General features: G+C 35.4%; 1 protein-coding gene across 3 annotated transcripts in view; it reads right to left on the bottom strand.

The window, feature by feature from the left end:
* The window catches only part of LOC108049843 (innexin shaking-B), a 161,840-nt gene extending 147,075 nt beyond the window's left edge, over nt 1–14,765 (bottom strand). The window contains exons 1-3 of one of the 3 annotated variants that reach the window (XM_017131176.2): nt 14,733–14,765; nt 12,641–12,940; nt 5,459–6,044 (exon numbers count right to left, since the gene is read on the bottom strand). The gene's annotated coding sequence lies outside the window, so the exon portion shown is untranslated. Of the gene's footprint in view, nt 1–5,458; nt 6,045–12,640; nt 13,368–14,732 lie in introns of those variants that run through there. The other 2 variants (XM_017131178.2, XM_017131179.2) reach the window with 2 other exon arrangements.
* Between the last annotated feature and the right edge of the window lie 2,799 nt (nt 14,766–17,564).

Here is a 17,564-nt window from a genome sequence, read left to right as displayed (position 1 = left end):
TCCATTATTCATTGTATGCCATATAGGCGACCCCCCGTTTCCCTGTATTTATATATATATATATATATACGTGTGTGTATGTGAGGGGCCTGATTCATTTTTTACCCTATGAGATAATAAAGGAGCAGCAAGAAAAATTGGGCGCAAGAAGTTTGCTTTGCCTCCAAGAAAAATGACCTTAAAAATATCGGTATGTATGGGATGGGGTTGCAAACGACAAAGAAAAAAAAAAAAAAAAGATGCCCTGGCCAAGGGGGCAAATGCATTTCACTTGAAAGGCTTTTGACCAGGCCCCCCAGAAGCAAACGCAAAACACATTAAAAAATATTCACTTAGGGCAAACTATTTGCATATGAAGTCAGCCAAGTGCAACGGGGCGGATGATTGATAAATGAAGAAGTCGAGCGGGCACAAAATTGAGAAAGGAGATGGCAGATTTACAAGATGAAGGAGTTGAAAAATAGCTGCAGACTATGTGGATAAGAAATTAGAGGAATCATATATCTTAGAACCATATTATTTATAATTGTTACATTAATAGCTATTTTATTCAAATTAAAACGTTTGGCTATTTTAACGGCTAACATTTATTGCAATGTTTAAAAAAATTAGTGATGAATGGTCAAGGAAAACAATTTAATTTTTCAACATAGGCAATTAATTAATTAATTTTTAAAAACTTCAAAATCCAGCCAGGAAATAAAATATAATACGGGTTGCACTCTTTCGTCTTCATTATTTATTACCAACATAAAACGATTTATAGATTCTCTTTTCCTTCCTGCTTATTTTAAATCCATGCCGTTTCCATAGAATCTTTTTATAATCTATTGCCTGTGTTTTCCTCCCCTTCGCCAGACATCTTTTGTATAATTTAAAGCCCTGCTCAGCCCGCTTTTCTCCCCCACTTTTTTTTTTGCATTGGCAGACTGAAAATGAAAAATTTAAATCGCGCATACGCCGCGTTGGCCATTATTTCCACTTACAACTCTTCTCCTCAATCGCCTTCTTCCAGCTCTGTTTGTACTATATATATCAGGGGGTTTTCCCCCTTATAGAGAACTGGATAACTAGACTTGGCGATAGTTTTGGTGGCTGTGAGACACTTTGTTGGGTTTTTATTGTTGCTTTTTATGCTCCATACACAAGTTTTTATTCTCTGCTATACTTTGTTTTTTACACCAACGAAACTTTTCTTTTATTTATTTCCTGCCTTGCAAGTGCCTGCCACGCCCCATTTAAAATGAAAATATTCTCAACCATTTTATATTGTGTTTAATACATTTTAAAGGAGGATAGGTAGGGGGTCGGCGAATGGCTTTCAATGAAAAATTTGCGGCAATCAAAAAAATTACACACATTTTTTTGCCATGTCTGATAATTTATGAACTTGTCAAATGTGTCTCAGTTTTCCCACCCATTCAACCATTCGCTGTGTAAAATTTATTCATGCCTCTGCCGTTGGAAAAAGAGTTTTATTTATTGTGATCGCTGTGGCGCAAAAAAAATGAGAGTTAAACTTTATGCGAGACAAAAAAGCAAATGCATTCCGTAGCAACTGCACTCCCCTTTGTGCCCCTTCCACATATGGCAAATATTTGTATGTGCTGCTGACGCCCTTCAGCTCTGTTTGGGGCTCAAATTAAATTTACAATTTGTTTGGTGAAAGCCAAAAAGTTGAACAAAATAATTCTCGTATCAGGACAAAGAGAAATGGCTGAAATAAAGCTTTCAAAGGAAGGGAGGAAGCTGCTAAAAAAATAATAGAATTTTCTGATTTAAAGCCGATTTTCAAAGGCAAAATGAAAAGCATAGATTTGTAATTTGAAATATTGTTTGTAAGTTCTTTTAATAGCAAATGGAAAAAATTAGTTCAAAATTAAAGATATAATGTAATTTTACCAAAATGAAGTGAGTTGTGGTTTTATTATTATTTTTATAAATAATTAAAATTTTAAAAATATATATTTTAAAACACAGTTTTCTCCCATTAAATGGACTTTCCTCCACACAGATAGTAATTTATTTTGCCACCACTGCAGTTATGGTATTTGTAATTTTTTTATTTGTGGGCTTAGTTTGCGTAATGAGGTTAATCCAATTTGAGTTGCCGTTGTGCCATTTTTGCGCTTCATAAACCAAATTTCTTTTCTATTTTCGTTTGTTTCTTTTTTTTTTATTGAATTTCCATTTCGATTTCCATTTGGTCGGCCCGAGAACAACGAACAATGAACTGGGACCGACTTGTCCCCTTTCACCCCCGCTGACATATTTGTGATCTATCAAAAAGCAATTCACTCAACCGAACCATCAGCATTCATTTGGATTCATACCCGTCCCTTTGCCACCATGCCACGATTCCACCATTCAGCCATCCATCAATCAATCAATCATTATGCTCATAAAAATTAGCAACATCAAGCGGTAAACGGGAACAAATGAAATGCCGCCTCAAGCCGCAAAAATGTTTGCATTAAAATTAATTACAACTGAAATCGTAGCCCAGAAATCTACGGCTGATGAATACAAATTGTGTGGGCGATGTAAAATATGGAAGCGCATTAAAAGGGTTATGGCATCCAATGGGGCGTATGCGCAACGCCCATAGGAACGGCCCTCGTCCAACGTAACAACTAAAAATCCATCAACACTCTTTTCCACGCCCCTTCCAAAATGGGACACATGCTCGGGATCTTTACACAACATTGAAAGGTGTTTCCCCGGCGGACAAATTGGAGGGCAAACACACAAAACTGAGATCCAAAGTCGAATTTTGGATGACCTTTCCAGTGTTAATATTATTTAAAAATAAACCCTGAAGAACAAATATTTTAAACTAAAAATTTTGATAAAACAACTATTATTTAGACTTTTAAAAATATATAAAATGTAAAAAATAAGTTATCGAAAAAGTGAAAACAAAATATTTTCCAAAGGCTTCAAACGACAACTTTATACAAATTAAAATGTTTTTTAATTAAAAGATATTTTGGGAAGTCAGAGGAAAATCAAGACTGAAATATTATAAATACAACAAGAGAGAACGCTATAGTCGGGTGCCCCGACTATCAGATACCCGTTACTCAGCTAAAGGGAGTGCGAGGGAGATGGAGATAGAAACTTTGATCACGCATAACTTTTTAACGAATGGTCCGATTTGAAAAATTTCTTCTACATTTCGATAGGTATTGATAAACACAATAAAACTGCATTTTTACTTTTCCGAAATATTTAAATTTTTAAAATCGTATATAAGCGATTGTGGGCGTTAAAGGGGGCGTGGCACCTTTTTGAAACAAACTTGCGCTGCGTAGGAACTCCTGGAATCTGCATGCAAAATGCCAATCTTCTATATTTTATAGTTTCCGAGATCTCAGCGTTCATACGGACAGACAGACGGACAGACGGACAGACGGACAGACGGACAGACAGACGGACAGACGGACATGGCTAGATCGACTCGGCTAGTGATCCTGAGCAAGAATATATATACTTTATAGGGTCGGAAACGCTTCCTTCTACCTGTTACATACTTTTGCACGAATACAATATACCCTTTTACTCTACGAGTAACGGGTATAAAAATAATGTCAACTTAAAAGCAAATTCAAAACTTTATTATAGAGTACAAAATAGTATCAATAAAAACTTTTAATTGTATTCAAAAATAATCGAAAAAAGAAATTGCAATAAAATTCACCAGATACAATTTTGAAGAAGCAAATCTAAGAATTTTCAGTTATAATAGATATGAGCACATATTGAAGTAATCAGAAAAATTGGGAAATAAAGTTATTTCCAAGAAATGTAATCAAGTGCCCATAAAATCCATAAACTCACAAATCAGCCAATCTTATTTAATTTATCTGTGCGCCACTTCATTCCTGGAATTTGCTTCAAAGCTCGAACAAAATGTGTTGTTCTCGAAAGAAGGGATTTTTATTGTATTTATTGCCGCCCAAGACAAGTGAAAAAAAAAATGTGTGGGGCGATGGTGGGAAAAGTGGGCGTGGTGCCGTTGGAAAATCTTACAAGCCGCCGAGTGACAAGGCAAGGGAAAACATGGCTGGCATGTTTGTTTTATAAATGAATTTTTTTATTGCCTGCCAAAAAGGTGGGACGACCACTCGATTGGCAAATATTTTTAAATATTTACTTATATATTTTAAATTTAAAAATTGAATATTACCGATATTATTTAATTCCTAATTTATGTTCGACTTTTTTCGGTTGGCTGGCTGAAGAAAAAGCTTCTATGGCTCCTCATTTCCTGTCTCGTATTTGTTTGTTTGCCTTCCCCTTCGGAAGTGTTTTTTTTTTCCCAGCTCCTTCGAACTCTTTGATTTGATTAGTGATAGACCCCCCGCAATCCTTCGTCTGATTGCTCTATGAATGAATCCCAATAAATGGCCACAAAGAAGAGAAATCATTCCCTCATTTTTTTTATGATTTTTTCCCTCAATTTTTCAGCTCTGAAATTGGTTTGGCTTCGTCAGCGTTTTCCCCTATATATATATATATGTGTTGGATTCTGATTCTGATTCTGGAATTAGCTTGTTTCCTGAGCTGTCGCACATGTGCCACGAATTTTCAGCTCCCAAATTGAGTTACGAAAGTGGAATGATATTAATGAAGCGCCGGCTGCTCTTCGGAATGTGGGAATTTTTTTTTTTTGATTTTTCACTTATATTTGTCGAAAATGTCTCTAGGTTATCAGCTTTTTCGACTTTCTGATTTTTTGGCCAACAAGCTTTTATGGCTGCAACCGACATTTTTACTGATTGTGCACACTTTTCTAGTTGGCTTGTGATCGAATTTAATACAAATCAAATAAATAAACGAACAATTTTTAAGCATTTCCAATTTGTAACTTTAAATTTGTGAAAATTGGATTTGATGTGCATTCAAATTATTTATTTAAAGTTATAAAGGACTTTATTATTTATGTGTCTATGAAGTTACTATTAAGTAAATTGATATTCTCTGCTCTGTTCGTTCGAATCTCTGTCTGTGGCAAATTTCATGGGCATTTTTCACTTCTTCCACTCATTAGACGCCCATTAGTCAGCGTAATACTCACGATGATCTATGCCAATCTATTCCGAAAATCTTTTTTCGGAGGCCTTTTTCTGTTCAATCTACCGCACAGTTGCGACTCATTAAGAAATCATTTTTCACAAGGAGCCAAACAAACAAACGGGCAGCAACAACAAATAAATAAAGACAATTTGAATGGAGAAACCGAAAAAAAAAAAAACAAAAAATAGCATTTGTCTAAGAATAGAAACTTCGGGGCGCAGGCACTTGTTGAAAATAAAACGAGTGAGAGGCAAGATAGCGGGCAATGCCATGACCTCTCATACATTTTCCGGAAAATCTCCCCCTATTGCATATCTTAAATTCCAGAAAATTACCACAAATAATGCCGCAGATCTTATGGGTATTTCAATTTATTTACCTTGATTTCTTTTGCGGTCTCCTCTACGATTGATGTTCCATTTATGTCGCCGGTCTTTTCGCTGTTGGGTTTAACATTAAAATTTATTGAACTTAATTGGAACGCGAACTAAACGTGGAATTTAAAAATCAATTTAATTATACAGTATTATGGGTTATTGGTTCTGCGCGATGGAGCCACCACACACTTTTTGCACTTTGATCTTTTTTGTTCACTTAATTCTCGTTTTTATTTCGTGTTTATTTTTTACTTTTGTTCATTGCTTTTATACAGCTCTTTGTTTTTGTGTAATTATTAAACGCCTGTTTTGTTTTTGCTTTGTTAATAACTTAAATGCAATTTGTTCTAATTAATTTATATGATATGTTGAATTAATTGCATTTTACTTTCGTAATATATTTGGACTCTATTTCAGTCTATTTGAGCTTTGTTTACTATTATGTAATTAATTATCAATTAGTTTATTAAGAATAAAGTTATTTAAATTTGAATTTGAAAATATTTCAAATATAGAAGATTCTCGTAATAATTCGAAAGTTTTTTTTATTAGTTTCTCTAGGCTTTTGTCTTAAAAAAGGTCTTCGTGCTGAAATGAGAAAATGGTTAAAGGAATTTAGTAAGTAAGTCAGATAAATGTAGGTCTCTTATTAAGTTAATTATAATATCAAAGCAGTCATTAATTCCCTTTGTAATAATAGCTTGTTTACGTTCTCCATGACACATTTAATATTTTAATCATCATGTTGGTGGGTGATAGTTTGGGAACTTCTTGTAATCATATTATTTTCCCATTTTTATTGCACTCTGGTTGACCCAAAGACAAAAGAAAGAGATGGCAGAGTGCGAAAGAGAGGGCGCGATCGTTGCCGTTTTCCATTGAATTATGCTGCAATAAATTTCACCTCATAAGCCAATAATGACGAAAACTTTTGTGTTGCACACTTCGTGCCATGCGGCTGGCCTACTCCTGCTTGCCACTCCCCCCATACCGCCTTGCCGTCCACTAGCCCCGTCTCTGTCGCACTTATATTACTCTTCCTTTGTGCCGACTGCCTGCATAACAATGTCCTACATTCCCAACACGTACCATCGAACAACAACAACAACAACAGCAGCAGCAACTTTGGATGCTATTTAACAAGCGGGCAAAGGGGCGTGGCTGCCGCCCACCGCCCGCCACCCCATTTTTACCGCCCATCCGGCGTGCGAGCGAGATAGACAAATGCGAAAATTGCATACGAAACGTAACGAAAATGCAAAGCCCAAAGTTATTGAGACAGAAGAGTGGCGGAGAAGTGGAAAATCGGGCTTGTCAGACTTGTAGGTACACATCTATATATATATACACATTTATATATATATATATACCCATAGATATATATATGAGCCATATGCATATGGCCGCGTCTGTGTGCCAGTGCATATACCAATATGCATATGCGGGCCGTGATTAAAGCCAACTTAAAGCGAAACTGCAAAAAGGCAAGCGAAAAGTTGGTAAAAGATAGCGCAAAAGGAGCGGCAAGGAAAATGTAAAAAAAAAAATAATTGCAGATTGAGACAGTTCACTGGGCGAAAAAAGAGTTCAGTCCGAATCATGAAATATAAAGTATAGGTTTAACTGTGGTGAAGATTGAAAGACACCCCAGTTTGGATGTTATCACAAATTAAAAAGATCATTTAGATCTTAAAAAATTGCTTTTTAACAAACTAAAAATACATACATAACTTCCTCAGTTTTAACCCTTTATCATTGGTTTTTGTATACATTTTAAGCTAATACTCTTAAACATAATTAATATTTAAAATGCCTACAAGATCTTTGTTTATTTTCCTGCAATTACTGAATTCTTCTCTCATTTCGACAAAGATACTCCACATTTTTCAGGTGTTCCGTCGAGGTGACTGCATAATATATGCCCACATCGCGCCTTCCACTGCCATTCTGCCATTCTGCCCATTCCCCAGCGTTTGATATACGGTCTAGTACGGTTCGGTTAAGTAGTTACTATATGCGATGTGGGGCCAGCACAAACATTTCCGGGCTGCTTTCGTTTTCAAGACAAAGCCAAAAGTCGAACTTCTTGTTGGCCAGAAAGGGGTTGAGGCCTCATCGCCATCGTCGTCATCGCAGCTCCGAATCTCGGTCACGGGGCGGCAGTGATGGCGGAGAACTCTGGGCGACATAAATTGGCGACGGTTCTATGTGTATGAAAAGGCATGCCATTAAATAAATATTGTGTAATGCGCCGTCTGTCCATGTCTCGCTGTATGCCAAAGTACCCCTCTCTCCCTCTGCCAAACTATGTAATTAAATTTGGTGTTTTTCCTTGTCTGATTTAGTTAGTTTTACCAATTTGCATATGGGCACGGACAAGAGAGAAGCAACCCCATTTGCGCGACCCTTTCACGCGGTTTTTGGCCTGGCGAAAATTTCGGGGTTTCCATTTGGACTTTATGGAAGCCACTTGCAGAAGTTAATGGAGATAAATTTCATTTTGGGAGTTTCCACAGTCGAACTACTTTAAGTGGAAGTTGCAGCTTGTGGTATAAATGTTGATGCCATTTATTCAACGTTTTTTGAAAAAGTTCCAGGGAATATTCTGGAAGTTTGTTATATTCAATATTTTGCTTGGGAAAACTAATCAATTACTAATTCTTTGTAAAAGACGAAGAATAAATGAAAGTTTTATTATTTGTATGGACTTTTATTATCGTTTTTATGATTAATGATTTATGACTTTCGTAGTTAATTAGCCTTACTTTAATATCTTTCCATATCACACGATAAAACTATTCACAAATTTAACTAATATATCCAAATAAATTTTTGCTGAATAGAAATATAATAGAAAGTCTTAAGATATATAAACTTATTTGCTGCACTTAATCCATCCTATGCATTTTTCTATATCCATTAGCTTTCCTCTCCTTTAATATATGTATAAGTACATTGTGTATTCTATTTTTAGCTAGACAATTTTTCATCTTCATTCAAGCACTTTAACTGAGTTAGTGCATCGTTATGTACTCTTCTCTTTAGCCACCCATTTTTCCTCGCTATTCATCGTCATCACGAGGCACGCTTATTCACACTTATCGAAGCATACTTATGGGCGCAGGCGAAGCTTAAGTGCAACATTGTTGCTGTTGTCTTGCAGCACGGCAAAAAATAGGTAACTCTTAACCTAAGCCCAAAAAAATAATTAAATTTAATATAATTATAATTATTTATTTTACTAATTAAAAAATTTTGAGCTAGCAATAACTTTGTTGAATAATAAATTAAGGTTTCTTTGGTAATATGTTTATAAAAATTAAACAAAGTTTTCAAATATTATTTGAGTTACTATTATTATTTTTATATTATTATAATTATATATTTTACTAATTAAAAGCTTTTGAGCTAGCAATAACTTCGCTTAATAACAACTTAAGGATTTTTTGGTAATATGTGTATAAAAATTAAACAAAGATTTAAAAGATCAAGGACAGAATACAATTACTGGTTGCGAGCAAATGAAGTTCACAACTGGTTTTAAAATCAAAATTTGTATGTATAAATATTTATATTTAGACCTTGGAACGTAAAATATAAATGTTTGACCCAAATAAATATTTTGTTTTGCTGCAATTAAAGCCAGAACTTTTTTCAAGTGTACCCCAGCTGGTGTTGTTGTTTGGCAAGTGTAAAAATGGTGTTTTTGTTGTTTTTTGTGTGCTGCCTCATTGCATTTTCGTTTTTGGGGGCATTCGCTTGATTATGTATATTTACCCTAACACATTGAGCGACGATGGGCGAGGGGCGAAGGGCGGGAGGGGGGCGCGGATAGTTGGCCTGTAATTGCTATTTACACTAGCACATGCACACAGATACACACTCATACAGCGAGTGAAGATCCTGACACACACACACACACACAGGGACAATTATGTTTGTGTGTCTGATTTGATGGCGATAGCAGGCCAGGCCAGAAACCAAATCAAAGCCAACAGCAAACAAATAAATACAAACACAAAGGAAGACACACACACACACACACACACACAGATACTCACCCATACAAAAGCAGCTGGCTGTGTGCATGTATGCAAAATTTTGCAATGGTTTAATGCGCGACCTAAAGACCATTTAAACTAGGACAAATGAGGCCAGGCGCAGGACCCAAAACCCAAAACCCAGAACCAACAATCCAAAGCCCAAATCCGTAGCTGAAACTCAGCCCAACAATGGAAGGATATGTCGAGACGACAATAAAGGAAGTCACTTTTGTTTTCAGTCCGCATTATTTGCCATTATGCAGTGTGCTCCTATATGGATTTTTAGCTGGCTTAAAAAAAAAGATAGCGACAAATATGCGACACGTTCGTTTCACGTCCCTTTTCCCTTATTATCCTGCCATCTGATTTTTTCCTCCTGCAATTTTGTTTCCTTTTTCCTGCTCATAAATTAGGTCAGGCGAGGCATGACAATAACTAAAATGAAATCTATCACAAGAAGACGACTTATTGGTTACCAAAAATAAAAATACAAAACAGAAAAACTATAAACTTCAGATGATCAATAATAATTTAATAGTTAATAGAACTAACAAAAAGTATATCTAAAACATAACCGTTAAATATTTATTCGCAAGGAAAAGATATTGAAGTAAATATTTTCAATACAATAATTTAATGGGTAAAGAATGAAACCTATGAGTATCTATATGTTACACAAAACTACAAGTCTCTAAAATAAACTCATGGCCATTACAATATAGTACAAATAATAAAGTATTTAATTGTTTAGCATATATACCCTGGATTACCCTGTACCGGAACATTTTTATTATAATTCTGACAATTTCTCTTCTGCTCGCCTGACCAATTGATGATGCTGGCTCTGAGTAAATTTATTTTATTTTAATTTATTTATTTTATTTTCCATCCATTTAGTTATACGGCGTTTTTATATTTTATTTTATTTGCACTACTGCCTTTGTTGTTCATTTCGTGTGAGTTTGGGTTTTTTTTTCTTCCATGTCAATTTTCAGTTTATGGACATGATTTCCTCTGCGCTGCTGTTTCGGTTTATATAAATAAATATAAAGATGCAAAAACAAAATTGAAATGAAATTTCATATGTCATTATATTGCACAATTATTCCAATTGTTTTTTCCTTTCAACTTTGGTCCGCTAGTGTTTTTTACCCTATCAACCGTTTTTTGTTATTTCTGCATATTAAATGCGAAAGCGCCAACATTTGCATTAATTTTTTGTGGCCATTTTGATGTGACTGTTTTTTTCTCCATTTTGATGATTTAATATGGCAAATGTGCGGAACCAATTTCGAAACATATATACGTGGAAATGAAATATGAAGGGGAAAAAGGCCCCTGATACAATAATTATTTGTGATGGAGGAAGCCAAGTGGCCATTTCTTTGCGAAATTCTGAATAATTTTACGATTGAGCATTAATGGATGTGACAGCATTGTTTTTAATATCAACGAATTGAATAAATAAAATGTGAAATCATGTTTTTAAATATAACAAAAATATGCTTATGGCTGAATTGACAATTATTTTGCTTTGTGGAGAGGCTTTGTGCAGCTGTGTTAAAATAATAAAATAAATTATAATGAGAAACGTACCTTTATTTCTTTTAGTTAAAAGGAGATTAAATATTCAAACATACTTTTACTGTGGCTTTGCATTCAAAGCGATTATGTTTATTTCATTAAAAACTGTTATAAGAGTTGAGTTGTATAAAATATTTTTGATAATATTTATTTTTTAAAGCAATATTCTGCTTGGTCGGAAGGCTTTTTGATATTTAGTTTTTATGAGCATTTTTTAAGTATTCCATGAAGTATGTTTTTTTGTGGTATTCCATTTTATGGCTTGCAAGAACTATATAGAAATTCAGCTTTGATCAGCATAATAAATCTCTTAAGATTTCTGTTAATTTAACTCTCCGCCAGCAAAGATAAAAGAATTTGTCTAATTTGCAATAAATGTCGAAAAAATCGTATATCAAAGGCCCAAAGCCCTCTAAAGTTAGCATAAGAACGATCTGGACAATAGGAAAAACCAGAGGGAGATGGCAATGCATCAAAATTATTAATAGACCGTTAGTAAAAGAACGTCGAGATCGCGAGATGTTTTTCCCGTTGCGGTTCGTTGGGTTTTCAATGAGCGATGGCCTGGCAAAGATGCCGAAAGACATGAACAAATCATCAAATCAACTCGTTATTTGTTTAAGAAAATATTGTAACTTTTCCCCATTTCGCTTATATGTTTTTTGATTTTGTTTATGTTTGTCTAGCGGCGGCAGCTGACTGCAGAGATTGTTTATAAAATTGATTTATTTTTGAAAAAGAAGAACTAAAAGGGGATAGTTTTTAAAGTAGTCTTCTTATATTTTTGTAGTTTTGTTTCTATCAATTTATCATTGTTATTCGTGGATAAAATATATGATAAACAATATTGCTTCTAATATTTTACGAAAAAGGCCAAAGTTGTTGTTTTTATACATAAGATTAAGGTCACGAAACCATATATAAAAATGTTTATTATTTTCATATAAGACTAATCGTAGATGGACTGTATTAACAACGGAAAATATTTAAAAACATTTCGATTATGGGATCTCAAATTTAATAATCCTTAAAATTGTACAAATAACAATTTGATAATATTGTTGAGAGAACGACCAGAAATTGCCCATGAAACGTTTGGTTTAATAATATCATGCAGTAAACAAAGCAGTGAAACTAAAACCAAAGAAAAAACTTGTACGATGAGCAATTGCGTTTTTTAAGTATTTTTGGCTTATTTAATTATTCATTTTCTATTATTGAACAATAGACAAACAAATGGGGAATTAAAAAAAAATCATTGCCTCATTCGCACTTCATCACTGCGATGGAATTTCATTATTTGAATACTTTTGTTTTGGCTAAGCCAGCGAACAAATTTCGCAGTCTTAATATTTATTTATCTCAAATATTCTTTGATTTCGCCCGGTGAAATATTTCATTCAGAAACGGAAGTGTTCGGCCAAAAAATGGGCCACAAATCAGCGTACAGAGCTCATTAAAAATCACAAGAAAAATACACAAAAAAATTATGGATAAACACTGGTGTATTCCTTATATTTTTTAAATACAAAATATGTATGTAGATAAAACACACACCTTGAGCCACTCACTCAGCCTCAAAGGCAGCCACTTTGGCTGCCAAACATTTTGTCCGGTTTTCCAGCGATTTTCTCTGCGTATGCTGTGTTGATTTTTCCTTCGATTTTCACTGGTGTTTGAGGGAGTTTTCACTTGTCCAAAGTACTTTACCCTGTGGCCGCTGTATATCTGGTTTTTCTATGCACACGCACTGCATATTGCCACTTAAGTAGACTTTCTCTTTGCTTTACTTTGCGGTTGGACTTTCATTTGATTTTTGCGGCAAGCTCACAACACCGCACGTTGTTGTTCTCGCTGCTGTTTTGAGTTGTTGTTTATATGTTTATATTTTATGTTTTATATATTTTTTGTTTATTTTTTTTTTGTATTTGTTGTATATAGAAAGAGAGCACGTTAAAAAAATTTGCAAAAAAAATCGCACGTTTGCACGCGTTTTTGTAAAAAATAGAAGGTGAAACACAAACAATATAATGGGGAACCCCGCCAAACGCACGTGTGTGTGTGCGTGCGATTTCGCTTGAGAGTGTGTGTGTGCGAGTGTGCGTGTGTGCGTGCCAAGCACTAAGTGGGAATACTGCTCCAGCTTCCGTTTCCGCTTTGCACTGCACTTCCGTTCAGTTCCGTTCGTTCCGTTCCGTTCGGCGCTTCGATCTCGACACGACTCCACTTTTCTCCTCGACTTTTCTTCGTCTGGTTCAGCTCTGCCCAGTCCGCAGTCGACGTCTCAGCCGCCGTCGACGCTAGCCGCAGCAGCGACGCCGACTGCGGCGCCGGCAGCGAGAGAGTCATGGTCGCTCTGCGGAGTGGAGTTGCAACTTTTCGAAAGTTTCGCTTCTCTCCAAACTGCAATGCCTCGGAACTCTGCTTAAAACTAATGTACATTTTCGAAAACAAAATTTTTAACTTTAGCGCCAAAGAATATGAGCTTTTCTAAAAATGTTGGCTTTAAGTAGTAATTAACTTCAGAAACTGATTAAAATATTGCATTAGATTGATAGAACATGTTATAACAAATTGGAAAGAAATTCTGGGAAATTAGAAATTGAAAATTATTCTAATGCTTCATATTTTCACATTTAACTTTTTTTAAATTTCTTTGCACAAACAAATTTTAAAAACATAGTAATCATTGAAATCCCTTTTTAAAAATTGATTTTAAAAAAAGTTCACCAAAGCTGCAGGATTTTTAAAAATGAAATATATGGTTAATGTTGCCTTTACAGTTTTAAAATAAAAATTGATAAATTTATTATTTTATTTTATTTATCTTCAATTCCTGTTGTGTGAAGTTGCCCAACTTTTTCTTCTTTATCTTAAATTCGTTTGAAGTGACGAAATCTATTTGAGATAAGTTTTTAACTTGCATTTTCATATATTCCTTAGACCTAACATATTCCATGATTTGGAAACATATTTAATACAACTCTTTTAAGGCAAATTTAAGATGATTAATTTGTACAAGATATTAGAGATATTTTATGTTCTTCAACTGCAAACTATTCTAGATTTTCTTTTACCCCAAATTCATAAATACCTGTAAAGCTATTAATTCCTACTCAATTCTAAGATAACAAAAATAACAAACTTTAATAGTAAAATAGAATATACTGCTCAATAAATTAGAACACAGGTTTATAACCACACACTTTTTAGAGTAGTTTCTAAAATTATCCTTGAAATAACTCAATGCTAAAACCATTTTTGCTGGGATTAAACCCCGAAAAGGAATTTCTTAAATTTCTTAGCCAAAAAATGATTTTAAAAATTTTCACATTTGTAAAAATAAAGATATTAAATTATCCTTGCAACTTAGCTCATTTTGCAAATTGAAAAATTACTAAACTCCCATTCAAAATCCTCAAGAAACTCGAAAATAACCTCAAAAACCAGGTAATCCCAAGTGTAGTTTTTCGAATCCTTCACACACATAAACACACACACTGGCACACTCACACACGCGGTGCAATAACGGGATTCGGCTGCCAAAAAAAAGCCGCAAGAAGAGAGTTGTGGAGAATTTGGATGGAAGTGGGGATGTGTGGCAGGTGGAGAATGTGAGATTCTGAGAAGACAAAACTAAAACGCAGACCCGTGAACGTGTGCGAACACGCGGAAAAACAAATGCAAACTGTTTTTGCTGCAGGGAAATTCGGAAAAACGAAATTCAGCTGAAAAGCCGACGGCGCCGTCAACGTCGGCAGCGCAGCCGAAGTTGCACCCGAAGTTTCCCGAAGTAGTCGGCAGACAGACAATTGCGGCAAGTGCGCGTGGGTGCGAGCGGGAGAGCAGTATGTTCGGCTGCGACACGAACGCACACGATGCCACTTCGTGTCCCTCTGCCGACGTCGCTGCCGAGCTCTCTCCTGCGAGAGAGAGCAGAGCTTTTCCGAAGAGAAAGCGCGAGAGAGAAAGTCGAGCTCCTGCTGCAGCTATTTTATCTTGTTCTTGTGCGTCTGCTGCATTGCCATCAGTAATTGACAAATTGCCTACATTGAAGCGCTAATTTTTTACTAGAAAGAGTAAGACAACGAGGCAGAGGGAGATAGAAAAAGAACATACGTAGAACAAAAACTACAACAAAAAAATTCGGCATTTGCAAATTTGCCTCCTATTATAATTAAATTAAATCAAAGAAACTTACAAATTGATTTTGTTAAGAAATGATTTTATATCAAATTTAATTGGATCATATGAAGTTAAGCAAAGGGATAGAAATATTAGTAAAGAACAAAGGAAAAATTTGTTTTTTTTGCAAGATAATTTTTAAGAAAATAGTGTAACCAAGAAAGTAAAGAAAGACTGGTTGAATGGAGATACCAAATATTTTAAACAATTAGATAAAATATACTCTTATAGTAGTCAAATATATACAAAAAAAAGCAATTGGCAATGCATTTAAAACAAATTGTGGTATGTATAAAAAAGACAATAATACAAAAATTTGTATTTCCCTATCATTATTGATCCGTTGTCAATTGTAGGGACTAAATAATTAAAATATATAGTTTTAGAAAAAAGAGGTTACATTAAACAAATTAAACATTAATATATAATAAACATAAATAATAATTTCATCAACTTTTTTTTAGAGATTTTTTGATTATTTTCAAGCATATTCCTCCTGGAAAAACACACTTAGAGTCCTGAGCTCCTGAGGATATGCAACAGAAGCTGGAAATGCTGCTTGCCAACATTTTGGTCTTAAGCATTTTGGCCCAATTAACATTTGCCGCATAACAGAGATCGCTCGCAGCTGCAGCGCTGTTAGCGCCGACAGAGCAGTCGACGTCGCCATCGACGCTGGCCGAAAAAAACACGTTTTTGTGTCTGTGCAGAAGGCATTCACACCGAAAAGTTTTCGCCGCTTTTCCGTCGCTTTTCGTGCTGCACGTGCTTTTCACGTTTTCCAAACGGAGCCTTCCCGCTCTCTCTTCCCCCTCACTCTCCCACTCTTTCGCTCACTGCCCCTCTCTCGCTCGCTCTTTCGCCCTTTGTGAGGTGTTTGGCCCAGCCGGTTTTGGCCTTTTTTTGCGGTTAACAAAAATATTGCATATTTATGTGGGTTAATGCAAGGAAAATATGGTTTTAAATTGAGTCAAAAACTCAAAAAATCTAAAAAAGTTAATATTACTTAAAATCACCCTTCAATATGTGGGCTCTTTCAAATATTTACCTTCTTAAAAAGATCATAGTTAAACAATCAATTGCTAACAATAAAATTTAAAGGAATTTCATGATTATTGTAATTAAACCCCATTCCTAACACTTTTCTGAAGCCTAACAAATTTAGCAGCACACTTTTACAAACAAAAAAGTATAAAAATAGTTTACAAATAACCATATATACCATCCATAGATTTATTCAACTTTATAGGCTTTAATAATTTCAACAAACCAGCAGCACCAAAAATAATTTGTAAAAAAATTGCAAAAAACTCCCAACATAAATTTAAAATTGTTTTAACAAATGCACAAAAGAAATTGACGAGATTTTATCTCACACAAACACACACACACAAATGCACACTCACAAAAAAACACACACTTAATTTGTTGTTGTTGTTTCTGCTTTATTTAGGTGATGCAATCGAATGCCGCATTCAACACACACACATACGCCACCTCTCCCACACACACACACACATACAAAGGCTCTAAAATATTTTTGTGGTTTACTGTTACGCGAAGTTTTCCACTTTTCTTTTTTGTGTTGATTTTAGCACGAATTTTCGAGGTGAAAAGCGGCGCGTGTTAATGCACCACTTCCTGTTGGGCTACTGTACCGTTATTATTTTGTGTGGCATGCCGGCAAAAGAACGGCACTTCTTTCTCTCACTCTGTCCCTCTCCCTCTCCCTCTCTCTCTGTGTGCAGTTTTCCGATTTTGCCGCTCTCGATTCGCTCAGCAGCGCCGCATTTTCGCCGACTTGCAGCCGGAAAACTGCAATGTGCAAAACTCCGGGCATGCGATTTGAAAATTGTGTCGTCAGCATGACACAATTTTCCAGAAAATGCGCCTGGAACGGAGCGGAGGGAAAAAGCCGAAAAGCAGTAACAAAAACGGGAGCAATGATATGGGGTTTCCTCGGGGAAATCGGGGCAGTCGGGGCATAGCTTTGCAGCGGCGCATTACGAGTTTTTTGGCTTCGGGAATCGGGATTCCTGAATCGGGACTCGGTTCTCATACGGTTGATGGCTAGGGGGGTGAGGGGGGGGTTCAGCTTTTGTTGATGTAGGTCTGGATTTTCAGGACACGTGTCCCCGGTGGTCCTGCGTTGGGAGGTCCTGCTGTGGGTTGTCCCTATAGTTAGACCGATTTTCGGCTTATCCCGAAATCGTCATTATAATTTTTTCAAATTTCTCCAGAATACCGTTTAAATGTATTATTTTTTTGTTTTTGGCAATTTAAATATTTGAGTATT

The sequence above is a fragment of the Drosophila rhopaloa genome, unplaced genomic scaffold (assembly GCF_018152115.1).
Source record: "Drosophila rhopaloa isolate 14029-0021.01 unplaced genomic scaffold, ASM1815211v1 contig_3, whole genome shotgun sequence".
Taxonomy (NCBI): Eukaryota; Metazoa; Arthropoda; class Insecta; order Diptera; family Drosophilidae; genus Drosophila; species Drosophila rhopaloa.
The sequence above is the reverse complement of the archived record's forward strand: the minus strand, read 5'-3'. Positions and strand labels throughout refer to the sequence as shown.